Raw genomic sequence first — 12,581 nt, 5'->3', positions numbered from 1 at the left:
TTCTTTGGCCTGTTTTGGGTTCATCTATTCAGTTTTACACAAATGTCTGGTGTTGTTTTAAACCGCCGGCTTTCTGATAGTGGTGAGTACTGGTACTGCAACCATTTTTGGGATTTAAGAAAATGAATTCCCCACAATTCTAGGTTGCTTTTGGCAGTCAGCATTGCCATTCCCAATGGTTTCAGACTACTGTGTGGGTAGTCCAATGGTGGTTTTAGGCAGTGCCCTTCTGTGCCCATAACATCGGCAAAATGGGTGGCAGCCTATTCTTCATGCACTTCCCTGGGCATTTTCTGGGAAGCTCTGGCCATCATGATGTTTTCCATGTCAGTACTGTACAGTTTTTTGAGGTAGGGCTCGGATGTATGGGTAAAAACATCCCACAGTAGTACAGACTTATACCAAAGGTTTGGTTCCTATTGCCAGGAGGTCAGGGTTGTTGTAGTGCACCCAAAGGATACTGCATACAATCTTGCCTAACACAGCGTATTTCACAAAATGTAAATATGGGAAAACCAGACTGTTCAATTAGTTTGAAAAATGTTGTGTATGCACAGACACGTCTCTTATCCTATAGGTATAATTAACTTCTTGAAGTTCTTATCAGTGAATAATGTAATAATTTACACATCAATTTAAAATGCGTTTAACACAATCGTTGTAATAAACATTTTGAAGTGAGTTCTGATGATAAATGAACTCAAAACCAAAACTGTGTCACTTGAAGATTTTCCTCAGAAGTGTGGTAGGCCACAACAAAAAAAAACATTCAATGTGTTCGTTAGAATCCATTTCAAATGTCAAAACCTTAAACAACACACAGTGTGTAAAGGGCCAGATCTGGTTGTTGTGTATTCTCTGTGAAGTGTTGCCACTTGTTTTCCTTTTGTAGTGGGCTTGCAACATGCAGACTGGGTTCATTTGGGCGCAACGGATCTGATGGTGGTGGTTCTATTTTGCATGTCACATAATGATATCATTTGCGTTCTGATGAGCTTCTATTATGACCATAGCCTTTGGATCTGTGTGTCATTCATTCTCCTTATCCCCCAGAGTTCCTTTCCAACAACAATGCCTGGACTCTGATATAGAATTAAACAGATTAAACAGATACCACTACCTGAATCGAAGGGATATCAAAATGAAGCACAGGGGACTGACTGCCTCTGTTCATATGAAGACAGCTTGGATTGGGGGGTGAAACAATGAGGAACAGGTTCATGTAAATATGTGCGGTGAAGTCAGCTGAGAAGAAGGATAGTGCGAGTTTCAACCGAGGAGGACACTAGGTGTTCAGAAATTCAGCAAAAAAGATTATTGATTATGATCATTCTGGGAGCATTGACCAGAAATTAGATTGCAAACCTCAAGACTCATAATACACCGAAATCGATGTGCCATCACCAGTGAACTGCATTGGACTATGCCTATGTGAAGGGATTACATATTGGTTGTTTATATTTGTTAGGGGTAAACCGAAAGAACAGGTCATGAGGCAGTAGTGCATTTAGACTCAATGGAGAAGGACATGGTGAAATATGGACTGGCATGATGCCGTGCCTCCCAAAGCGTAGCGCGGGAATGATTTGGAATTCTGTCCAGGTTCTTGCTGTGATTTGCAACTTAGAAATTCATTTATAGGCTGAAGCACTAATCAATACAATTTCCTGACAGTGACATTACAAAATAACTGCATTGGACTGCATGGATATGCGTATGGAAATGCGTATGGATTCTGCATTCATATGGAGCGACTATAAACTAGTTAATGGGAGGTTCATGCAAAATGATTATGGGGAGATGGACACAGTGAAAGGTAGCAGGGGCAAAACATGCATCTCCACATTTGCATAGGGTCAGTACTTAGGATTTTGAACACGTGGCATTCTTTAACTTTTAGTCTGGATATTAACTTGTACACTACCGCTTTCAGGATACAGCTAAAAAAAGTGACACTAGCAAGAAGGAACATGAGACTACTTGGCAATGAATGGAGTGTGACTTTGAGATGCAAAAAAGCATATGCAGAATGATGAAGAGGAGAGTCTTGAAAATGGGCCCAGAAAAGGATCAGTAATCTTGGTAGAGAGATACAATGAGAGCGAGCTGGGGAGCACTTTGTTTTGGTTCCATGTGATAATTCCGCCGCAAAAATATCGTGATCCAAAAATATTGCCATATTTTTGCAGCGAAATTTACAATGGACCCTGCGGGGGGACCCCCGCATAATTTTTTTAATGTGCAGGGGACACCCCTGCAACCCTCTCTCCCACATAATATCCCCAATAAAAATATCACCTATGCCGGACCAAACGGCCATATTTAAGGCGATATTTTTGTTGGGGATCTTAGTACCTGATACCCTTTGTTTTCACAAGTGATGTAAAGCAGCATGTCGGACAGGGGAATTTTGGCACCCACAGCCCAGAATTTATTTCCAGGCTTTAACACACATGATACACCTAAATGGAAATGATATGTTGAAAAAGTACATGGGATAACTTAAATGTTAATCGATTGTGGCTTGGATATTCACAGGAAGAGAGCATGAAGAATGGAAGGATGATTAATGTATATCACTCTGAAGGTTTGTGGCTTGTGGTGAAAGGACAGATGATGTGGGTTTGGCTAATAAGGACTACCGGTATTAATGTAATTTAGTACTCAGCGAGGGGGGTGTGGCAGCCTCCCAGCCAATGGGGAGGCTCAGAACGTGGGCGTTACCAGACTGTAATCCTGCCGTCCTGAGCCTCATCAGGGCTGGTGGTCGCCATCTCCCTGGGATGGGGAATGAAGGGGAGAGGGTAAGTCTTCCCATCCCCTCACACCCCATCCAAAGAATTCCCTCGCCACCCTCCCACCCCTACTTACCTTCTTTTCTGTCCATTTCGGGAACAAACATGCTGGGAACTCTTGTGTCCCGAGCGCATATGCTCCCGATCTGCAACAGGCCATGTTTTTGTTTACTTTTTTTTTAATGGCCTCCACAGAAGACGGATATGCTCCCAATCTGCGACAGACCGTTATTGAAAGGAAGAAGGGACTACGTGTAATTCCTTCTCCTTTTTCCATGGTGGCCATTTATTTAGGTCATTTTTCTCTATTATTTTTCAAGGTTGCCATGGAAGGTGAAAACAGTGGCATTTTTTCTAATTTCTTTTGTTGTTCCCAATCGCTGGTGCGTTTCGGAACAGAAACAAATGCTTTTAGTCCACTGGTCTTATGGGCTGGGGTACTAATAGCAATAGGCCCCTTGCAAGCCTATTTCTTAATTAATGTGCATGGGCTTGTATAGAGCCTACCTGCCAATATTGGTGGCCTTGGTGCACTTGGTTGTGCAAGAAGAAAGGCAGGTTCATTATTGGGACGGTGAGAAAGGCAGATGTGAATCCTGTGGTGTTGATGTTGATGTTAGTCAGAAGTAGCCAGCGGTGGGGAAACAAAGAAGTGTGTTATTCAAAGGGAAGAGCCCAAAATCTGCTCTGGTTAGCCACTAATGTGAGAGAATGGAACAGGTCTCAACAAATTAAATACATATGTTCATTCAGGGATTAGCGAAAGCAGTGGTATGCAAACTCAAACATTACCATCACCTGCATATGGTTATGGGGCCAGGAGGTTATGGTTCAAGGGAAGAGCAGATTGTAATTTGAGGTCCGCAGTCACCCATTTCTCCTTCCTTAGTATATTTGCTGAGAGATGCTCAAGACCTCACTCTATCATCCCCCTGGTGCTATGTTCAGTGGCCTGCTGGGACTTTTGCCGACTAAGGGCAGGGCCACTCGAGGCAGGGCAAGGCTTTTGTCAGGCATTTTTCAGGCACTGGTTGTGGCAGGGCCGGATCACTGCTTATTTCACCTAGAGATCTATCATGCTTCCTCTCATATGTTCCAAACTCTTCTCACACAGGCAAAAAATGAAATCCCCTCCCCACTGCCACTGTAATAAAGCTGCTTTCTTAGACAGTTTGTTTAGGTTCCCTTCAGTTATGCTTTTTTGTAAGTTGCTTCAATGTGGTACCTAGGCTGACTGGTCCCCAACTGACTCAAGCTGTAAACTTCACATTGTTCACATCCAAACATTCCACTGAAGCACATCAACATTCTCTCAGCTCATACATACATAGCAAGCACGATACAACAGCCACAAACAGACACGGCTCATCAAGTTTTGATACAGCACCAGGCCTTCAGTATCGGACGGAGGCTGCAACCCTTCAGGGAATTGTTCATTATAATACGAGGAGCAGAAAAGATTGAAGGTGGAGTGTGGATTTCTCAGAAAATGCACAACATCTTGTCCTAAACAAGGGATGGGGAGGTGTGCCAGTTGCAGGATGGTGAAGAGCAGTGTGTTGGCAATTTCAATCAGGGGTTTTGGGGCTGCAGGAAATGATGGATTTTCCAATAAGACTGCACTCTTGAATTTGCATTCTCTATGGTCCCTTGCTAGCTAAGGATCTCAGGAGGATTTCTCTATTTGTGGGACAGCTAAATGGTGCAAACAGGGCAATAACTACCATGTTTCATTGATCCAGAATTTAACAGATCTCCTTCCAAAGGTGGATAGCGGCTGTCAGAGATTAGCATATGCACACGGTATGCACTTTTCACCACAGGGTGTCTACTGGAGCAAAGAAAGGTACTACCTCACCCATTAACAGTTATTTACAATACAGAAGAGATTGAGGAGGAGAGAGGCTTTTGCAGCAACTTAACAGATCCTATGGCATGGGAGTCCCCTTCATCTAGACATGGCTTCTTATTCAACTGCTAAAGCTTCAGTTAATGTTTGTGGGAAGGACTTAAAAACATTTCTTGCCTAGTATCAGTAGGTGAAAGGACATGCCTGAGCGAAGTTTTGTGCTACAAACCCCAGGCTCCGAACTAATTCTCATCTGCTGTGAATGCACGAGTAGTCATACTCAGCTGACTCCTTCTATGGTGAGTTTTCTGGCACATTATTTGATCTTTGGCGTCTCTGTCCTTGCATCAGACTTCGCACTTCTATTACCCTTTGCTTGTTTGTCTCTTTGCCCTTATTTATTTTATTTAAATGTTTGTACTGGTGCTACCCAGATGGTCTTGGAGTGCTTTACAAGGTGCAAAGTTTCAAAATGTGGGAGGTGAAATGAAAGTTACAATTTATTTTCATGATAGGATTTGACAATCTGGATAGGCAAGCGGTAGCAGGGGTGGTGGATGGGCTGGATTATGTGTTGGGACACAGGTATGTTTTTAGGCTCTTCAGAAAAGTGGTGATGGAGGGTGCAGTGTGGATGTGAAGTGACAGAGTGTTCCATGATCTTAGTGCCCAATGGGTAAATGCTTGTTTTTGTGTGGCTGTCAATTCGCAGAGTGGAATATTTAAAAGATGCTGGCATGTTTGTCTGGTCTTTGTCTGGGTGATGGCTTTGAGTTTGTTGTGAAGGTAAAATGAGATTTCTGGATTCCTTTGAAGATGAGGAGGACAGATGAGGAGGTATTCTATTTTGGAAGGGTGTGCTTGAGGATGTGGGTGGCCATTAAGGTGGTGATAGTGGAGAGACAGCTTTTGAGGGTGTGGAGTTGTGAAGGGGATGAGAAATTGATGCATATGAGTGTGCCATCTGCATACTGCTGGAAATGGATGCTGTGTTTTCTAAGGGTTAGTCCAAAGGATTTTACATATCGATTTAAGAAAAGTGGAGGCAGGGTGGAACCGTGTCTGACTCCATACTTGCCTTTGGTAGTGCGGAAAATCAAGGGGGAATGCAGACAAAGTGTGTTCTGTCGGTGAGAAGGTAGGTGAACTAGTTGAGGATGGTTCCTTAGAGTTTAATCATGTGGTATAGGATGTTGAGTGGAATAGTTTAGTCAATAGTGTTGCCGGGTGCAGACAAGTCTAGAGGTACTACTGATTGGAAGGGGTTGAGGTGGTTGGTTGTGATGATGTGTTGTTGAAGTTGGGTTGTGATTAAACATGCAATGATATCGGTGAGGTATGACGTAGTAGTAATGGGGCAAGATTATTTGGTGGAGTGTCGGATAGAGAGAGGTATTTTTGAGGAGGGGGAGATTGGCCCAGTTTTGAGTGCAGAGACAGGAGTTGGTGATGTTGAGCCAGTGTGGCGTGAGGGTGAGGATGCAATTGGATGCAGGTTGAGGTGTGAATTTGTCATCCACAAAGTGTGCAGCTTTTGTTTTGGCAGTAAGGGCAATGACAGTGCCTGTGTCAATGGGGTGAGGGGGGGGGGTGAATGTTTGGTAGTGGGTAGTGCGAACTCCATGAGGAAGTTGCAGATTGAAGTAGATGGAATGTGTGGATTGTGATTTGGTTGGAGAGGGAATTGACAATGTTGAAATGTTTCTGTGTATGGTGGTGGGTTGGAGTTATTGGAAGTACTTGCTGGCTTTGGCATTGCATATGGCTGATTTGTATTTGTTATGACAGTGTTTGAGTGGTCTCCTGGTGGTGGGGCATATATTGTTAGGCCAAGCTATTGGCTTCATGCTTGATAGAGAAGAGTGAACTGTTTAACCATTGTTTATGGTGGTATTTGTGGGCTTTTTGTGTTTTTGAGGAGGGAATTGTGTTGAGTGCCTGTGTGATGATCTTTTCGTAAGCGTTGTGGAGAATGGAGGGATGTGTTGGTGGGAAAGAGGGGGGTACGAGTGCTGTGAAGGCTGTGCCTATAATGTGTTTGGTTTGTCTGGCTGGGGGTGAGGGAGATGTGTGGCAGGTGAGGAGATCTCGTGTGGTACAGTGATTTCGAAGGGGATCACAAAGTGGTCCGTTCAGGACACCCATTTGATTTTCCACAGAGACATTACTTGAAATTAAAAGGTCCAGAGTTTTGCCAGCTTTGTGAGTAGGGTAGGTAATGAGTTGTTTGAGGAAATAGGGATTGACTGGAGTGGGGAAACTGTTTAGTATAGGGGTTCTTTCTTAATGGGAACTACCAGCGTTGAAATTGCCATGGTGTTTATTATTGCAGGGGGAGCTGTTGTTGTTTGTTGTGAGGGCAGTCCAGCAGTTTGGAATTTGGAATTGTGTTTTGGGGACTTTAAATGAGGTGGATACATGTGGGGTGTGGATGTGATAGAGACGAGCAGGTGAGAGAGTGCATAAAGGAATTGTAGGGGTGGGTGTGGTTGTTATGTGTTAGTGCATCTTTGTAAATGATGGTAATACCACCACCATGCTTGTGTGAGAAGTCTCTGTGGTGGAAGAGGTAGTGTGATGGAAGCATATCAGGCATAATGGTTCTGTGGTGTAGTTTGAGCCATGTTACTTTACAAACAGTATGTCTGGGGAGAGTGTGCTAATAAGCCCATTGCCTACGTTTGTGTGTGTGTGTGCGTGTGAGGCTGTGTGTGTGAGCAGGCGTAGAGTGGCAGTTGAGTAAAATGCAGATAAACCTCAACCCTCATAGTATTCAAACCAACAATCCCCATCTACATTAATACCTTCTCCTCCTTTTGCCCATTTTGAATGTGCACATATTGTATTTAAACTGAAATGCCTTTTTGGTTTCAAAGGAATTTTGCTAAATCTTTGTGTTTTTTTCTGTTTTATGCACATACGTTCATTTTTGTTTGTACTGGTTTGTCTTTACTTTCCATAGTTGTTTTGCGTCTTTCTTATGTTTTGAACAAGGCACCAAAATGGACCAATTATAAAATGGTGCGCTTTGCAGGCAAAATAGTGGAAACAAACAATATCGACAGCCTTTACTACTCATTGCATCTGTCAGACCACATACTTTGATGTCTTTGTGACTGAGTTGACGGATCCATTTAGCCACTGCTTATGTGGGGCAATACAATACCATTATGTGAACAATGACAAGCAATGGAGTGTATTTGCATTGCCTATGACTCAGCCGACCTCTTGGCTTAGTGTATGGCTTAGTGTATGCTATTGTTGTATGCTTGAATGGGTGTGCCGTACCACATTTCTTTACCTTTAAAGAAGTAAACCGAGGATAATACGGGAGCAAGATGAAAAAAACTCAGTGGCAAGGTGATACAAATCAGTACAGTGACAGTCCTTGGTAAGTGGTAGCCTGAGAGCACCATCGTCATGCTCAAGTGCTAGTGCAAGGTGGTAAGAATGTTTTATTGTTGCCCTATCAGAATATGTTCTAATCTACACACAGAGCTAGCGCCATGGGCCAAGGCCGAACCAGTGCCATCCTTTCCTTGGATTTCCCTTTCATTTCTCATCCCGTCTTTGTACCATTGATCTTCCTTCCTTCATTTTTTGCAATCTCCATATATCCCCTTCTCGCTTCCTCTTTATTTCTTGGTTTCCTTTGCTTGCTCTATTTCTTTCTTTCTTGCATTGTTGGTGTCCAAAAGAACTGAAAGGAAAGATATCTGGAACGGAAGGGAACATGTGTCAGTGGGTCTGGGCGATCCTGGATGGTCCTGGGCAATGGGTGAACGGTATGGTCCACATCTTCGCAGGTTCTCTGAAATCTGTGAAAAATGTGAAAGAGGTATTAATGACTTGTTCTTGTCTAATTTGAAAGAACCAAGGCAAACCTAAATCTGTTCAAAAGAAGAGCAATGAAACATGACAATTTGATCATACAGTGCAACATTTGCAGCACTTCAAATTTACCACCAGCCCAAAAATAGAACCACCTGATTTAGTGTAGGTGATCCATTCTCAATGCACTACTTGTTTTCGATGATATTGTACGCATTCATTTTGTACAGGTGGATATTGATCAGCCAAATTTCAAAGGTGAAGGACAGAAGGAACACACTTGGAAGTTGGACGCACTCATAACACCATGACAACTGAATTTGGGACAATGACCACCTGACAAGGATAACATACTCCAGACTGAAAGCTCAGCAACAGAACAAAAGTCAATATATAACCACTCAGTCCAAAGGAAACTTAAAACTATCAAACTTAAATCATTGGGAGATAAACAACAGACGCCTTTGCACACTGCTTATTTATAAACTGTTGGAAGAGATCCACCCCCCAACCAACCCCCCATCACAGGATAATCAAGAAGACCCTACTGGTGCTGCCTAGTCAAAAAAGATACATGTTATGTCAGATGAGCACATAAGCAAGGCAAGGTGGTAGGTAACCTGCTAGCAAATCCGGCGGTATATCACCAAACGGCAATACCGTTCCCACCACTTGGTCTGCCAGAATACCAGCAGATTACAAGTGGTGGGAAGGGTCGGAATTAGGACTCCATGGAGGATTGCCAGTATTACCGGCATCGGTAAAACTAGTGCTGGTAATACCAACAGTATTTTGCCAGTGGGGTGCCCGACTTACCTCCAGCTCATGGCTCGTGGCTAGAGGTAAATCAGCCCCCCTCCCCCACCAGCAAACTTGTAGTTTGCCGGTGTGGAACTGTGCTGTTAAAAGTTATTACCGACAAGTTATTTCCACACCGGCGAACTTGTAATGAGGTTAAATGTCTTGCTTGTGTGCTCTTCTGGCTTAACATGTATCTATTTTGAGTAGGCAGCACATTGCCTTGCTGGTATAGGCAATCCTAAATAGCCACAAACAAGCAGGAGAATGCCTTTGGTTGTTTGTTGGTAGTGTTTACAGAAAACAGACCGAAGGCATCAAGCAGCTATTGATGTCAGGTTGAATTGCCACCTTCCTTCCCCCTCACTAACCCACACATTTTCCCCTATTGTTCTACCTTACACTACACACCAACAAGAAAATACACACATTCTAGCGGATACACTGGTGAATATTAACACTTAACATCCGCCACGAGCGAAATATCCCATTAGACTAGAGAATCTTTAGAACCACCTATATTTGAAACATTTTTCTTTTCTGCAAGAAACAGAGGAAATAAGCAACAGATGGGCAAATGGGGCTCCTATTTGACTAAATGTCGCCCTCAAACCCAGATCACTTAGAATATCATTAGCTCACGGAGAAGAAGCTCTTTCTATCTGCATGCATCAACACTTCAGATTTCACATCCGGTCTGTCATTTGGCTAACTAACTTCAACCATACCAACCCATTACTGCACTCAGCACCAAGAAGCAGCCAACATGATTGTGTTTACTCTATGGCATACCCGGTTACATTACTTTACATGGAGAGAAGTACATGGCTAAGATATTCTTATTGGTCTAGTAATTGATATTGGGACTTAATGTTAGCTGCAGTTTCTCCCCACAGATCTTGAATTTTCTCTAATCCAGATCCAGTGTTCATGTATATTAGCTTCCTCTTTTCGGGCACATGGGGTGCTGGCTCAAGCAGTTCATGCTCCCTCTTCCTCTCTATCTCTTTCATTCTCACTCTCTTTCGCACACAATATTTTAAAATGTACTGTAAATACTTTTCATTTGATTAACTGAAAATATTATACTGCAATGGAAAATGCATTAGATTTTGAAGACTAAGAGACCTTCTTCATCAGATGGTAACAGGCAAAAGCGATGGGAGAGACATGTTCTGAGAGGTTTACCAAAGCTGTCACCTGAAGAATGCAGTGCTATGGGTATCTTATCTATCAACACTTGAGAGTTTGCATGCATTGCATTTAGGAATGGTGTTTTGTTTAAAGAGAAACATTTAAGAAATAAGACGTGCAGTCTTCTGTGTCTCCCCGCACATGTAGAGAGTGCTTTATATAATGGAGACCTAGTGAACTTGAAAAAAGATTACGTTTCTGTTTGTGGTCAAATTCTTTTAGAGTGCAGCATTCAGAAAGGGAGAGGAAGAAACTGTTAGAATGTATCCATTTTATTGGTACAATTGCATTGCTGACAGTATTTTTTACTAAGAATGAACATTTTCAAATTCTGGATTCTTGTCCTGATGGTCCAATGCTGACTGCATTGGTTCTAACGCTTAATATGACTTTACAAAAAAGGCTTTAAACTGCCACGCATTTTAGATTAGTCAATTGTTTTACATTATTGGTTAATGCTTTGATATGTCTATTTCTTGGCAAATTCGTATAATTACTAACACCTATATAAAATTGCAGAGTCCAATATCAGTGTTCACGTGTTATGTTGCCTGATGGGCTGGGCTTCAAAGTTCACTATAGTGAGACATGAAACCCATGTCTCTATTCAAATCTCTGTCCTTTAGTATGATTGGCTTTGAATATGTGAGTTCCCTTGCTCGTCTGTGTCGTGTATTTGGGAGATGCCCCTTTAGTTCCAAAACCAGCATGTCCTTTAGTGTGTCTCTCTTGTGAAAGTGGTGTCCTACCAGTGTTTGTTTTATCATGCAAGGTGGTATGTTTGTTTAAGTCCATTCTTACACAAGTTTCCCAACAGGTTTCACCTACTTACATTGATATGCACAATGCTGGGCGATTTGCACTAGTAAGTCCCTTAAATCTGCTTGCTCAGGTCTGTGGGACTATAGCAGATTCAGTGCATACGTGTTGGCAGGCTTTGAATATCCTGGTATTGCATGGGTACATTCCTGTTCTCATGTGTTCTTGATCCATGGAACATGGCCCATACCAGGAACAGCCTCACATAAGAACAGTGATGCAGACCCACTGGCTGAACATTGCAGTTTTGAAGTTCAGATGTATTGGAACCTCACCGAAAGGTTGGCACCTGTGGTTTATATATTTATATATGCATATGCACTTTATTGAGGTTGCTGCAAACAATAGCACTCTTTTTTGCACAAACAATCTTTTGGGAAAACAGACAAACATGTCGGCCCAACTAATGTGATATTAATCAGAATGGCACTTCGCACTTTTCTGAATATCAATACCAATAGTTACCAACTGCATGATATATTGTATAACCATGGTTTTGTCCTGACTTTGCAAGCATTATGCACTATATCAACACAACCATATGGTAAAAACAAATATATATGAATTCCAACAGGTTCATGCAATTTGCAAAAATGATTAATGTGAGCACTATGCAATTTAAGAACATCCTCGTATGGCAAAAACTAATAATCAGAGAATTTAAATCTCACGGAGCCAAGGGCAAAAAAATACACTAAAATTGATGTGTAACTGTTTTTATATTGCGAGCACTATGCACTTTATTAAAGCACTAGGCACCTTAGTAACATAAATGGGACATGACTATAACGTTGGCGCAATCCAAACTCTGGGGAAACATGGGATATAAGGCATGCATTGATAAAAAGACAGAATTAACAAAGATGTTGTTTTGCTGTTGATATTAGGCTTGTTCTAACCTCCAAATGGGTGTGCAATGTATGGATAGAGGGAGAATATCTATTAGAAAAGACACTTCCAACACGGCACCCATGTAAACAGGGAATGGTTCCAAATATACTGTGTAATGGAAAGTAAAGAAGGACAACATTATCTGTAAAATGTTAATAGAGAGAAACCTGTCTTTTATGTTCACAATCTGACAAAGCCCGTAAGGGTGAAACGTGTAATTATTTGTCTTCTCATGAACTGCTTGTCCACCATGTTTTGTAAAATAAGGACGTTTGACGGAGATCCTTTCTTTTCATCTGGCTGTTTTCTATCTGCGAGTAGAGTGCTGCCTAAAAAGCTTTAACCAGCTTTACCTTTTCTTTTTTCAATATATATATATATATTTTTTTCTTACTGTTTTATTC

This window comes from Ambystoma mexicanum, chromosome 6q (genome assembly GCF_040938575.1).
Source record: "Ambystoma mexicanum isolate Mex_15411 chromosome 6q, UKY_AmexF1_1, whole genome shotgun sequence".
NCBI classification, from domain to species: domain Eukaryota; kingdom Metazoa; phylum Chordata; class Amphibia; order Caudata; family Ambystomatidae; genus Ambystoma; species Ambystoma mexicanum.
This window is presented reverse-complemented; position numbering follows the sequence as displayed.